The sequence below is a fragment of the Pongo abelii genome, chromosome 21 (assembly GCF_028885655.2).
Source record: "Pongo abelii isolate AG06213 chromosome 21, NHGRI_mPonAbe1-v2.0_pri, whole genome shotgun sequence".
In the NCBI taxonomy this organism is placed as follows: domain Eukaryota; kingdom Metazoa; phylum Chordata; class Mammalia; order Primates; family Hominidae; genus Pongo; species Pongo abelii.
The window spans coordinates 61,054,860-61,069,873 of NC_072006.2; the positions used below are offsets into that span (position 1 = coordinate 61,054,860).

General features: G+C 48.7%; 1 non-coding gene across 1 annotated transcript; it reads left to right on the forward strand.

Annotated features, from left to right (window-relative positions):
• The first annotated feature begins 13,470 nt into the window (after positions 1-13,470).
• LOC112130448 (U6 spliceosomal RNA) lies at positions 13,471-13,574 on the forward strand. The gene has a single exon (XR_002912713.1). It is a non-coding gene; the product is annotated as a U6 spliceosomal RNA (small nuclear RNA).
• The last annotated feature ends 1,440 nt before the right edge of the window (positions 13,575-15,014 follow it).

The following is a 15,014-nucleotide window of genomic DNA, read 5'->3' on the forward strand; positions in this document are numbered from 1 at the left end:
AAGTGTTCTGTGGTTGGCATTTTTATCTCCTGCCTTTTTTCCACCCAGGGAGCTTGGGTTGTAGATGGGGAAATAGAAAAGGAATAGTTGGATTACCATCTTTCTTTCCCCACGGTCTGAAATTCATCTTGTTGCCTTGGGGATTTTGATGTGGTTCTGGATCCTGGGAACCAGCCTCTCCCTTTTTCTTGTTCCTTCTCTTCTCACCCCTTGCCAGGTTGAGGTTGATGAGAATCAACTTTCACTTTGGCATCAAAGAACCCGGCCTGGGGTTAAGTCTTGGCTCTGTCACTTGACAGCTTCATGACTGAGCGAGTCTGCACCTCTCACTACTGCACATTTATCTCTGCTTATTTTTTTTTTTCTGAGTTTATAGATAACATGGCACCTACCTACCTTGCAAAGTTTTTTGTTTGTTTGTTTTGAGACAGAGTCTCTCTCTGTCACCCAGGCTAGGGTGTAGTGGCGCAATCTCGGAAGTTCAGTGGTGCGATCTCAGCTTACTGCAATCTCTGTCTTCTGGGTTCAAGTGATTCTCCTGCCTCAGCCTCCTGAGTAGCTGGGACTACAGGCACCCGCCACCACGCCCGGCTAATTTTTGTATTTTTAGTGGAGAAGGGGATTTCGCCATGTTGGTCAGGCTGGTCTCAAACTCCTGACCTCAGGTGATCTGCCTGCCTCGGCCTCCCAAAGTGCTGGGATTACAGGCGTGAGCCACCACACCTGGCCCCTTGCAAAGTTATTGAGAGGATCAAATAATAAGAGGGCAGAAAGGGGAGACAGTGTGGTATCTGAGGAAGAAAACAAAAGGAATCGAATAAAAGCAAAAGGATTTGTTTTAGGCAGAACAATGATAAGAATTGCTCCTTGGTTGATGGAGAGGTGGGTCACAGTCTGCATCACCCTTGGCGCCCTTGGAAACGTAGGCAGGTCTGTCATTTTCTATCAGTTGGGTCTGCGAGGACCACCTGCTAGTCCTTGGGGGCTCATGAGAGTGAGATGGAGAAGGTGAAAGGAGCCAGCAAACTAGAGTGTCGGGTGGCCTCTGTGTGTGGCTTTCAGTCATCATCAGTCTGTGGCTCCCTCATTTGGACCTCTTGAGAGCCCAGATTGGAGGCATCAGCCGTTGCTGCTGGCCCCACATCCAGATCACACTGAGTGCAGCTGTTTCCTCCTCCCCACACACACCCATCGTCTTCCTCTACGTCACTGGCATCTCCCATCTGGCCATATCCCAATGTATATAGCCTTTCCCATCAGGCAGCCTGAGGGATCCTGTTGAAATGGAGCCAGGGTTTGTCATGCCACTACCTAACACCATGCAATCATGTCTCATTCTGCTGGGAAGAAAGTTCCAGTCCCCTTACCTGGCCTACTTACAAGTGGTCCCCTGTCCATTCCACGCCAGCCTTGCATCTTGCTGCAGATTGTGGAATCATGCTTGGTCCTGTCTCAGAATCTTGCATCTGCTGTCCCCCTGCCTCAAAGATTCTTTCTGGAAGCCCCTGTGCCTAACTCTTCATGCAGCTCTGAGCTGGAACACACCCCCTCAGAGACCCTGCAGGCTACAGCAGCTCCCAAGTACTCTCTCCTATCTTCACTGCAGAGACCAGGATCTGGAATGGTCTGCCTCAGCTTTTGATGTTTGCATGGGCTGTTCCTGGACTACAGTGTATGCCCCATGTGGGGTGCCCTATGTCACCAGCATGTCAACAAGATCCAGAACCAAGGGTGGCAAGCTATTCTTGTAAAGGGCCAGATGGTAAATATTTGAGGCTTTGGGCCAGGTGTGCTGGCTCAGGCCTGTAATCCCAGCATTTTGGGAGGCTGAGGCAGAAGGAATGCTTGAGCCCAGGAGTTCAAGACCAGCCTAGGCAACATGATGAGTCCCCATCTCTCCAAAAAAAAAAATTAGTTGAGTGTGGTGGTGCATGCCTGTAGTCCTAGCTACTTTGGAGCCTGAAGTGGGAGGACTGGAAAGAGGAGGTTACAGTGAACTGTGATCACACCACTGAACTTTAGCCTGGGTGACAAAGCATGAACCTGTCTCAAAAATATACATATGTAGCTGGGGACAGTGTCTCATGCCTGTAATCTCAACACTTTCAGAGGCCGAGGCAGGCAGATCACTGGAGGTAAGGAGTTTGAGACCATCCTGGCCAACATGGTGAAACCCTGTCTCTACTAAAAATATAAAAATTAGCCAGGTGTGGTGGCAGGCACCTGTAACCCCAGCTACTCAGTGGGCTGAGGCAGGAGAATTTCTTGAATTCAGGAGGTGGAGGTTGCAGTGAGCTGAGATCACACCATTGCACTCCAGCCTGGGTGACAGAGTGAGAGTCTGTCTCAAAAAAAAAAAAAAAAAGAAAAAAAAATATATATATTTGCAGCTTTTAGAGGCCAGGTAGTCTAGTGCAACCTTAGACCATGTGCAAAAAAATGGGCTTGGCCGTACCCAGTAAAACTTCATCCACAGATGCTAAAAATGTAAATTTCACATAATTTTCACCTGTCATGAAATAGTCTTTCAATGTTTTTTCAACCATTAAAAAATGTATCACGCCTTTAAATCCCAGCACTTTGGGAGGCCAAGGTAGGACGATCACTTGAGCCCAGGTGGTCAAAACCAGCCTGGGCAACATAGTAAGACCTTGTCTATCAAAAGTAAACAAAATAAGCTGGGTATAGTGGTGCATGCCTGTAGTCTCAGGTACTTTAGAGGCTGAGGAGGAAGGATCACTTGAGCTGAGGAGTGTGAGTCTGGAATACACTATGATCATGCCACTGCACTCCAGCCTGAGCAACAAAATGAGACCCTGACTTTAAAAAAAAGGAAAAAATAAGAGTAAAAACCATTCTCAGCTTGTGAGCTGTGCAAAAAACAGGTGATGGGCCAAATAAAGTTTGCTAACCCCTGGCCTAAGTTACTACTGGTTAATGAGACAATAAAAAACCTGCCCCATGGTGAGATTACAGGTTAAAAACATTTTTTGGTGGGGACAGGGGGATATTTGAATCTCTGTAGAGTGTGCTGTGAAAATAACTCACACAGTCTCATCGACAGACAGGTGGCAGATCAAGCTTTCTGGCCCCTGGCCTAGAGTACTACTTGGCACAGAGTGGTTGCTAAGTAATTAATAAAACAATTGCAAGAATAAATGAAATTTGAGCATCATAGGAAATGTTAGTCCCATTTGAGGTGCAAATGCAAAAGCTTAGAGCTGCAAAGGGACTTAGGATCTTGAACATTCCCAAGTCAGACACGGCTGAGTTTGAGGTATGAGGTTGAGAGCTCATCTGCCTCTCCAGGCAGCTGGGCTGGCTGGTAGAGGTGGGACTCAGTCACTTCCTAGCTGTGTGGCTTTAGGCAAGTTTCTTCACTTTTCTGAGCCAGTTGCCTCGTGTCTAAACTGAGGATCTTAGTCAGCCCCCTGTGAGGATATTGGGAAGACAGATGGCTACAGAGCATGCAGCATCTGGCCGGCTGCTGGTGGGTACTCTGCACATAGTAGCTGCTAGTATTATTAACCTGTCTCTTCCCAGAAGGATTTGCAAGGTGTCAGGAGAATTTTTGTGCCTTAAATGGCTCAGGAAACTGGCAGTTGGGCTGAGAGCTGGCCTTGCTCTTATTTAGGGCCAATGCCCTGCCCACCCCTGCCAGCATCTGTCCTGAGTTAGGGGACCTCACCAGCATCCTCTCTATCAGTAGCTGCAGTTTACTCTGATGCACTGGGATCAGCTCCAGACTGTGAGTTCCCTCTCCCTCCCTCAGCCCTGTAATGACATGGTTGGAGGCCACTATTTTACAGAAAACTCTTAGAACTTACAGAGTCTTTTACAAGACCAAACTGATGCCCAACTGAAGGATCCTGTAGGTGCTAAGGTTTCAAATCTGGGACTTACCTTCTAAGCCTTCATTAAGTCATTTCATTAATAATCACCTGGCAAGGGCTTGTTTTAGGGCATCCAGGCTTCTAGGCTGGTCAGTGGAAGAGCAGACAAGCATCCAAGAAGCTCCCCAGACCTTCCTCCTAGTCGGGGAAGCTGAAGACATCAGGCAGGAGGGAAGTTTCTGGCATGCTAAGTACCACGATGCAAATAAAATGAGGACTGGCGATGGGGAGGTGGTGGTGAAAGAGATGGCAGGGAGTCCCTTAGTGAGAGTGGTCACGGAAGGCTTCTCAAAAGAGGGGGCATTTTTTTAAAGCCCTGAATAATGGGAGTGAGCCAGCCATAAGTGGCCCAGGAGGAAAGATGCTCAGGAATAGAGACAAGGCCAGAGTGATAGCAAGGCATGAGAGGTGGGGAAGCCCCGGAGACACGATGTGCTCACAGTCAACGCATGAGGCTTGGGTTTTATTCCAGTTGACGTTTGGTTTTAAGCAAGGAAAAAATAAAATCTAACTTGGCTTTTAAACGGACAATTCCCTCTGCTGTGGGAGAAATAGGTTAGTGTGGAGGCAGGGAGGCCAGTTACGAGGCTCCGGTAGTGATCCAAGGAGGTTGGGGGGCAGGCTGGAGTGGCAGAGGGGACCCGGGTACCAGCATGTTTTGCTGATGGACCTGATGGAACTTGCTGCCAGGTGGATGGGAGACACCTCTAGCACTTTTCAAGCAGTTGTAAACTATTTATAGCCGCTTCTGGCACTCGGCAGGTCTCCTGGGTCTTGGTGATGACAGAGGGAGAGCCGCCAATTTATGTTCCTTCAGTCAGAATGGCTGGCCAGCCTCCTGGGTCAAATGCCTTGGAGGAGGATATGGTGGGGCTGATGGATTTCTTCCAAAATGAAGATGGCGATAATGGCAGCAAGGAACTGTGTCATTACTCTGTTCATAGGCCCCAGTCCTCTTCCCACCAATTCACCTCTTTCTCTTCCATCTCCCCTTGGGAGAAGGGTGGGGGTCGGGGGGTAGGGGCAGTTTACCCACAGCTTGACCCAATGGTTCCTATTTCAGGAACCAGGAGGAAGTCAACCTTTGAGCACGAGGGCTCTGAGAGAGGGTGGAATTTCCCCCTAGATGACATTTGGCAATGTCATAACTTTGGTGGGGGGTGGGGCTTGGGGGCTGCAACTATTATGTAATAGGGAGATGCTACCCATCCACCCATGCACAGGACATCTCCCCACAACAAAGAATTATCCAACCTCAAATGTCAGTCCAGAGGTTGAGAAATGCTGTCACAAACACAGAAAAAATCTGAAGGCTTTTTTTTTTTTTTTTGAGACAGTCTCACTGTGTTACCCAGGCTGGAGTGTAGTGGTGCAATCTCGGCTTACTGCAACCTCTATCTCCCGAGTTCAAGTGATTCTCTTGGTGCAGCCTCCCCAGTAGCTGGGACTACAGGTGTGCACCACCACGCCCAGCTTATTTTTTTTTTTTTTTGAGAGAGAGTCTCACTCTGTCGCCTGGCTGGAGTGCAGTGGCACAATTTCGGCTTACTGCAACCTCCGCCTTTGGGGTTCAAATGATGATCCTGCCTCAGCCTCCCAAGTAACTGGGATTACAGGCGAGCACCACCATGCCTGGCTAATTTTTTTTTAGTAGAGACGGTGTTTCACCATGTTGGCTAGGCTGATCTCCAACTCCTAACCTCAAGTGATCCACCCGCCTCGGCCTCCCAAGTGCTGGGATTACAGGTGTGAGCCACTGCGCCTGGCCTTTTTCTTTTTCTTTTCTTTTCTTTTCTTTTTTTTTTGTTTTTGAGATGGAGTCTCACTCTGTTGCTCAGGCTGGAGTGCAGTGGCATGATCTCCACTCACTGCAACCTCCACTTCCTGGGTTCAAGCGATTCTCCTATCTCAGCCTCCCGAGTATCTGGGACTACAGGCGTCCACAACCACACCCGGCTAATTTTTGTATTTTTAGTAGAGACGGGGTTTCACCATGTTAGCCAAGCTGGTCTCAAACTCCTGACCTCAGGTAATCCGTATGCCTTAGCCTCCCAAAGTGCTGGGATTACAGGCGTGAGCCACTGTGCTGGCCGCAATGGTTTTGTAAGTTTGGATTTGGTGCTGTGGTTTCTCACTCGAGGCAATTTTCCATCGGGTTTTTCAGCTTGATTTCCATCCGATCAATGTTGCAGTAGATTCAGGTAAACTTGCAGGAATTCCTGTATTTCTTCCCTTTACTTTTCCAGCTGGGAGATAGAAGGAGAAGGGGAGGGGCCTTGTGAGGTGAAGGGTGTCCTTATACAGGTGTGACAGCCCCTGGCCCAGAGCCCCCTCCCATCCCTGCTCTTGTCCTCAGCCCAATTGGAGGGAACCGCCCCTTCCCCACAGCACTCACCACACTCTGAGCCATGGGGGGCTTCATTCTCTCCTGTTTCTTTTCTTCTTTGGCCCAGGAATACTAATTTTCTGCAAGCAGAAGACACTATTCTACTGCTAGTATCCATGAGTAGTCTTCTCCTACAAGACAGAAAAAAAGTCAGTGGTGGAAAGCATCACCCATTTAAGAAAATCTTCCAGAAGGCAGAATTTTCTCAACTCTTTCTTTTTAATTATTGTTTTCTCTATTTGTTGATGCTAAGTAATTCTAGCCAATGACAGAATGATTTAAGGTGTCACAATATCATTTTAATTGTTTTACTTTTTAACATGTTTATTTATTTATTTTTTTTCAAGACAGAGTCTTGCTCTCTCACCCAGGCTGGAGTGCAGTGGTGCAATCTCGGCTCACTGCAACCTCCGCCTCCTGGGTTCAAGCAATTCTCGTGCCTCAGCCTCCTGAGTTCCTGGAATTACAGACAAGCGCCACCACGCCTGGCTGTATTTTTAGTAGAGACAGGGTTTCACCATGTTGGCCAGGCTGGTCTTGAACTCCTGAGCAAAAAGCAATCCTCCCACCTCCACCTTCCAAAGTGCTGGGATTACAGGAGTGAACCACCGTGCCTGGCCAATGTCTTTGTTTTTGACAAAAGTACTGCAGGTAGGCCGGGCGCGGTGGCTCAAGTCTGTAATCCCAGCACTTTGGGAGGCTGAAGTGGGTGGATCACAAACTCAGGAGATTGAGACCGTCCTGGCTAACACTCTACTAAAAAATAAAAAGATAAAAAAATACAAAAGATTAGCCCGGCATGCTGGCGCACACCTGTAATCCCAGCTACTCGGGAGGCTAACGCAGAGAAATGCTTGAGCCCGGGAGGCAGAGGTTGTGGTGAGCTGAGATCGCGCCACTGCACTCCAGCCTGGGCGATAGAGTGAGACTCAGTCTCGAAAAAAAAAAAAAAAAAAAGGTACTGCAGGTAACATGCCTGTTTCTACTTAGAATATCTTTAAGGAGGCTAGACAATCACCCACTAAGAGGTTACCTCTGGGGTGGGGACTGTGGGACTGAGACTGGGGGCAGAGGGTCATGGATGACAGGCAGGCTGACCTTTCACTTTGTCTCTTTTACTTTTTTAAATTAAATTTATTTGTTTTACATATTTTGAGATGGAGTCTCACTGTGTTGCCCAGGCTGGTCTCAAACTCCTGGGTTCAAGCAACCTTCCCACCTTGGCCTCCCAAAGTGCTGAGATGACACACGGGAGCCACCATGCCTGGACTCACTGTGTATCATTTCGTCCACTTTGAAGGTTTTAACTTGTGTGTGGTCAAAACGAAACCTGCTTTCAAACCTAGAGAAACTAGGTAGAGTTAAAACACTAAAAAATAACAATCGGTGCTATTATAAGAGAATCTACAGAAGAACAGAAAACATACATGCATTATGTCATTTAATTTTCCCAGTAACCCTATTTTAGCCCATTTTACAGATGAGGCACTGGAGGCTTGGCCAGAGGTCAGCGAGTTGTCGAAGCTCACCCAGCTGGTATAGGACAGAGTCAGCTTCAAGAGTAGACCTGGCTACTTCCAGGGGTTGTGTTTAAACAGTGAGCTCAATGCCAGCCATAAGCTATGATGCCAGCCATAAGCTATGGTGCCCTCGAATGGAAGAGCTTACATTCTTGAGCACTTGGCACACGCCAGCCACTGTTGTAGACATTTTTTTTTTTCTGAGACAGAGTTGTGCTCTGTCACTCAGGCTGGAGTGTGGTGCCATGTTCTCGGCTCACTGCAACCTGCGCCTTCTGGGTTCAAGCAATTCCCTGCCTCAGCCTCCCGAGTAGCTGGGATTACAGGCACCTGCCACCACGCCTGGCTAATTTTTGTATTTTTAGTAGAGATGGGGGTTTCACCATCTTGGCCAGGCTGGTCTTGAACTCCTGACCTCGTGATCTGCCTGCCTCGGCCTCCCAAAGTGCTGGGATTACAGGTGTGAGTCACCGTGCCTGGCCGAGTGAATCTTTTTAAGAAAAAAAAGTTTTTAAATTTATTTATTTTGTATTTATTAATTTTTTTAGTTGGAATCTTGCTCTGTTACCCAGGCTGGGCGACAGAGCAAGACTCCGTCTCAAAAAACAAACCAACAAACAAACAAACAATTGCAGCAAATGACGCCATGGAAAGGAGTGCGTTTCCCTCCCATGCTTGCCCCCCAGGCCACCCGCTTCCCTGGCTGGAGACAAGCCTCATTATCAATTAGGTGTGTGCAAAGCTATTTTAGGTACATACACACAACTACATGTATTTACTTTTTTAACCCAAATAGCGGCGTATGGTACACACCACCTGGCACCTCGCTCTCTTCACTGGAGTTTTCACGTGGATGGCTCCTTTCCATTCAAATAGAGCTGACTTGTTCTGAAGGTGTCCTCGGCTGTGTGTCTGCAGGGTGACACACATATAACTCATCTTTTCCTGACAGGGTTTGTGATGTTTCTTGTCCCCTGCTGTTATAAAGGAGCTGCTGGGCCGGGCGCAGTGGCTCATGCCTGTAATCCCAACACTTTAGGAGGCTGAGATGGGTGGATAATTTGAGGTAAGGAGTTCAAGACCAGCCTGGCCAACATGGTGAAACCCCATCTGTGTTAAAAATACAAAAATAGCTAAGCGTGGTGGCAGGAGCCTGTAATCCCAGCTACCTCGAGAGGCTGAGGCAGGAGAATTGCTTGAACCCAGGAGTGGGAGGTTGCAGCGAGCTGAGATTGCTCCACTGTACTCCAGCCTGGGAGACAGAGCGAGACTCCGTCTCATAAATAAATAAATAAATAAGCTGGTCAGGCGCGGTGGCTCACACCTGTAATCCCAGCACTTTGGGAGGCAGAGGCAGGGAGATCACCTGAGGTCAGGAGTTCAACACCAGCCTGGCCAACATGGCGAAACCTTGTCTCTATTAAAAAATACAGAAATTAGCCGGGCGTGGTGGCGGGTGCCTGTAATCCCAGCTACTCGGGAGGCTGAAGCCAGGAAAATTGCTTGAGACTGGCAGGCAGAGGTTGCAGAGAGCTGAGAATGCAACACTGCACTCCAGCATGGGTGATAGAGTGAAACTCCATCTCAATAAATAAATAAATAAATAAATAAATAAATAAATAGAGCTGCTTGCTCAGGTGGTTTCACAGAGTACCTTATGGGTGGACCCCTAAAAACCAAATTGCATTTCACTTTGCTGAATGAACCCCACTGTGTTGCCCTCATCCCGGGGCCTTGTTCACACCCCGGTGTGCATGAATGGGCCTGCTGGAAGTGCTGCTTTCTTTCTTTTTTTGAGACAGAGTCTGTTACCCAGACAACAGTGGAATGCAGTGGCTCAATCATAGCTCACTGCAGTCTCAACCACCCAGGCTCAAGTGATCCCCCCACCTCAGCCTCCCGAGTAGCTGGGACCACAGGCGTGCACCACCACACCTAGCTAATTTTTTTATTTTTTATTTTTTTGTAGAGATGGGGTCTTGCTGTGTTGCCCAGGCCGATCTTGACTTCCTGGGCTCAAGTGATCTGCCTAGCTCAGCCTCCCAAAGTGTTGGGATTATGGGCATTGTGCCACTGTGCCTGGCTGAGGTGCTGCTTTCCACGGGTGTTCAGGGAGTTCTCTCCAGGAGACAACACCTGGGCTGGTGGCTGAGCAGAGCCCTTGGTGCAGAGCTGGCGACAGAAGGGCTATCAAGGACAAGTTCAGGGAGCAGAAGTCCTGGAGGCTGGAGGAAGAGGAGACTGGGATGGGGCCGGAGGGAGTTGGAGGCTTCTGGGTCCTACAACAGGATTGAAATTCTACTCTTGATGTTGTAGGAAGCCATTGCAGAGTTACAAGCAGGGAGAGACATGACTGGCATTCATATTCATTTATGTGTTATTTTTATTTCTTTTGAGATGGAGTCTCACTCTGTCACCTAAGCTGGAGTGCAGTGGCGCAATCTCAGCTCACTGCAACCTCTGCCTCCCGGGTTCAAGCGATTCTTGTGCCTCAGCCTCCCAAGTAGCTGGGATTACAGGCTCGCGCCACCATGCGTGGCTAATTTTTGTATTTTTAGTAGAGACGGGGTTTCGCCATGTTGGCCAGGCTGGTCTCAAACTCCTGATGTCAGGTGATCTGCCCACCTCGGTCTCCCAAAGTGCTAGGATTACAGGTGTGAGCCACCACGCCTGGCCATGGCTTTCATTTTAAAAAACCACTTTGCATGGAGAACGAACCACTGTGGGTAAGAGTGGAAGCCGGGAGCCTGGTAGGAAGCCACACAGGCGCTGAGGCAAGAGATGGGGGTTCACTGGCTGGTAGGAGCCATGATGGAGGGCCAGAACGACCTGGGAAGTATTTTGAAGGCGGAGCTGACAGAACTTGCTGATGAGTTGGATGGGCTCAGGAGCAGGGTGAGGAATCAAGAGGGGATGATGTAAAACTCCCAGGATTGGGCCTCAGCAAAGTTTACCAAGTTAGAGAAGGCTCAATAAACCAGCTGTGTGCAAGTAAGACCACGCAGGGAGGCCTAGGGAAGGAAATTTCCATGGGAGATGCTCTTGGTGTCATTTAGATGGGTCCCAAGTTGTTCAGGCAGGGCCCTGTGGCTGGTGCTTCCCTGGAGCTGGCCTGTCTTGGAGCTCCAAAGCCTATGATGGATGGGTTTTACGGTGGCTCTGAAGCCTGGGACCTCCACTTGCCCCTGACACACCAGGACAGGGGACAGGGGAAACTGCATTTTGGGTGGGGCTGACATTGTCTAGCTCACAATAAAAATTCCTCAAGCTAAAGTAACCAAAGGAGGTAGGACAGGGCTGTGCCCAAGGGAGAGGCTCATTAGAGCTTTATTGACTGTCAACATTGACAGGAACCTTGGAGGTCATTAGCCAAGCAGTTGATTTGGGGAAAAAAAAGTTTAAGTGGCAAATTGTGCCATTTAAATAATTATTTAAAAGGATTAACATAACAACAGATTTTATTTTATTTTTTTTTGAGACGGAGTCTCACTCTGTTGCCCAGGCTGGAGTGTAGTGGTGCAGTCTCAGCTCACGGCAACCTCCACCTCCTGGGTTCAAGTGATTCTCCTGCCTCAGCCTCTCGAGTAGCCGGGATTACAGGCATGCACCACCATGCCCAGCTAATTTTTATATTTTTAGTAGAGACGGGGTTTCACCATGTTGGCCAGGCTGGTCTTGAACTCCTGACCTCAGGTGATCCGCCCGCCTCGGCTTCCCAAAGTGCTAGTATTATAGGCGTGAACCACTGCTCCCAGCCCAGATATTGTTTATTAAGCACTTAGTATGCACCAGGGTCCAGGACTGGTTTTACATCCATTATTACTTTTTTTTTGAGACCGAGTCTCTGTCGCCCAGGCTGGAGTGCCATGGCATGATCTCAGCTCACTACAACATTTGCCTCTTGGGTTCAGGTGATTCTCCTGCCTCAGCCTCCTGAGTAGCTGGGATTACAGGTGCCTGCTACCATGTCTGGCTAATTTTTGTGTTTTTAGTAGAGACAGGGTTTCATTGTGTTGGCCAGACTGGTCTTGAACTCCTGACCTCAAGTTATCCGCCTGCCTCAGCCTCCCAAAGTGTTGGGATTACAGGCAGGAGCCACCGTGCCCGACCATTATTACATTTTAATCCTCCAAATAGGCCTCCAGGGAAGTACTGTTGTCATCTGTCTAGTAACTGCAGTTCAGGAGCCCCACGGTTCCCTAGCTGAGATGGGGTCCCAACGGCCGCCCTCTGACTCCTGGAAATGGAATTGGAGCCTCCAGGGAGAGTTTACAAAAGTGAGACCCAACCAGAGGGAGTCACTTTGTGACCAAGATACTAAAGACGAATTGAGAATCTTGGGTATGCTGGGCGTGGTGGCTCACGCCTGTAATCCCAGCACTTTGGGAGGCCGAGGTGGGTGGATCATGAGGTCAGGAGATCGAGACCATCCTGGCCAACATGGTGAAACCCCTTCTTTACTAAAAATACAAAAATTAGCTGGGCGTGGTGGCACTTGCCTGTAATCCCAGCTCCTTGGGAGGCTGAGGCAGGAGAATCGCTTGAACCCAGGAGGTGGAGGCTGCACAGAGCTGAGATTATGCCGCTGCACTTTAGCCTAGTGATAGAGCGAGACTCTGTCTCAAAAAAAAAAAAAAAAAAAAGAAAGAATCTTAGATGTGTCATTGATGGCCCAAGAGGGGCCTTAGCTGAACAGAACAAAGGCTTCCGTTCACCCCACATAGCATGTTGGCCCCCAGCAACACTGACCCCAGAAACCGTTCCAGCAGCCCCACACAAGGGCTGGGTCTCCAGCTCTTGCCAAGTTAGATTAATATATTCTTAATTTTATCATTCTGAATCCTTTAAAAATTTTTTTTAATTAAATTTTTTTTTTTTTGAGACAGTGTCTCCCTCTGTTGCCTAGGCTGGAGTGCAGTGGTGTGAACTCAGCTCACTGCAACCTCTACCTCCAGGGCTCAGGTGATCCTCCCACCTTTAGCCGCCCAAATAGCTGGGACTACAGGTGTGCAATACCATGCCTGGCTAATTTTTTTGTAGAGATGGGATTTTATCATGTTGCCCCGGGTGGTCTCAAACTCCTGGGCTCAAGCAATCCACCCACCTGGGCCTCCCAAAGTGCTGGGATTACAGGCATGAGCCACCGCACGCGGCCAGTATTCTGTTTTTGTTTGGAGGCAGAGTCTCACTCTGTCACCCAGGCTTGTGTGCAGTGGTGCGATCTCGGCTCACTGCAACCTCTGCCTCCTGGGTTCAAGTGATGCTCCTGCCTCAGCCTCCCGAATAACTGGGACTACAGGCATGCATCACCATATCTGGCTACTTTTTAAATATTTTTTTGTAGAGATGGGGTTTCACCATGTTGGTCAGGCTGGTCTCGAACTCCTGACCTCAAATGATCCACCTGCCTCGGCCTCCCAAAGTGCTGGGAATACAGATGTGAGCCACTGCGCCTGGCCTCTGGCTAGTATTCTGCATTCTTGACAGTCTGATAGATGGAAAAATATCCCTATGGCAATGAATACACTTTAAAAACATACGGAATGTCGGTGGGCCACTCTTGCCCTCTCCCCAACTATCTTTAGTGGTAGGCTTCAGGCTCTGGGCACCCTCTGTTTTATTTCCTAGCATGAGTACATTCATGTAGTCATTCAACACCTCTTTAAACTCTGTGTTCGCTTCAGCAGCACATATACTAAAATTGGAACGATACAGAGATCAGCATGTTCCCTGTGCAGGGATGACACACAAATTCATGAAGCGTTCCATGTATTTTTAAAATTTAATATATTAAAAAAATTTAAAACTCAATAGAGTGTCTGTTGTGTGCCAGACACTGTTCTGGGTGCTGAGGACACAGCAGAAAGAGATTTGCCCTCAGGTGGTTCATCCTGGTAAGGACCTAGACAGCTCACGCAACGGACGTGTAAAATGCACTGAGTGTTCCCAGGGTGAGAAGCGCTTTGGAGAAAAAATTAAAAGGGGCAGGAATGTGCATTTCTGGGGCTTCGGAAAGTTTCATGGAGGGGAAGGGAGGGGAGGGAGCAAGTGTAGAAGAAACAGAAGTCTAGGAGAAGGGTACAAAGTGCAAAGGCCTGGAGACGGCGACCATGCCCAACAGATTGGAGGAACAGCTGGGATAGCTGTGGCTGCAAAGCAGGGACTGGGAGGGCTGTGGGACCTCATGGCCCCTGGGAAGAAGTCTGCCTTTGGCTCCAGATGAGGTGAGGACCTTTGAGGGTTGGAACAGCAGGGATGAGACCTGACATTTTCACCAGGATCACTTTGGCTACTGTCTTGTACACTGACTGTAGGAGGTCAAGGTCAGAAACTCAAGACAGTTGGAGGCTAGAGAAATCATCAAACAAAAGATGGTGGTGAGTTGGTGTACTGGGTTCAATAGTTTTTCTCTCAAATTCATGTCCACCTGGTATCTCAGAATGTGACCTTGTTTGGTCTTAGAGTCTTTGCAGATGTAGCTAAAGATCTCAAGATGAAATTATCCTGGACTTAGGACCCACCCTAAATGACTGATATACTCATAAAAAGGGGACGCCACAGAAAGATACACAGAGAGAGGGGATGTGAAGACAGAGCCAGAGATGGCAGTGATGCCTAGGAACTGGTGTTCCTGGCACCAGAAGCCGGAAGAGGCCAGGAGGGGCCCTCCCCTAGAGCCTTCAGAGGGAAGGTAGCCCTGCCCATACCTTTATTTCAGACCTCTAGCCTCCAGAACCCTGAGAGAAAAAGATTCTGTTGTTTTAAGCCATCAATTTTGGACAATTTGTTACAGCAGCCCCGGGAAATGAATACACTTGTGCCAACACAAGAGTAGGGGAGAAGGTGAAAATTGGTCAGAGTTGGGATATATTTTGTAGGTAAAGCCAAGAGGATTTGCTGAAAAATAGGAACGAGAGAACAAGAAGAGTCCAGGCTGGCTCCAGGGTTTTTGCTCTGGGCATCTGGCAGGCTGACTGGGTATCAGAAGGGCTGTTTGGGACTGGGCATGGTGGCTCATGCCTATAATCCCAGGACTTTGGGAAGCTGAGGCTAGAGTTTGAGCTCAGGAGTTCGAGACCAGTCTAGGCAACATAGGCTCTACAAATAATAGAAAAATTAGCCAGGCATGGTGGTGTGCACCTGTAGTCTCAGCTACTTGGGAGTCTCAGGTGGGAGGATCCCTTGAGCCCAGGAAGTCGAGGCTGCAGTGAGCCG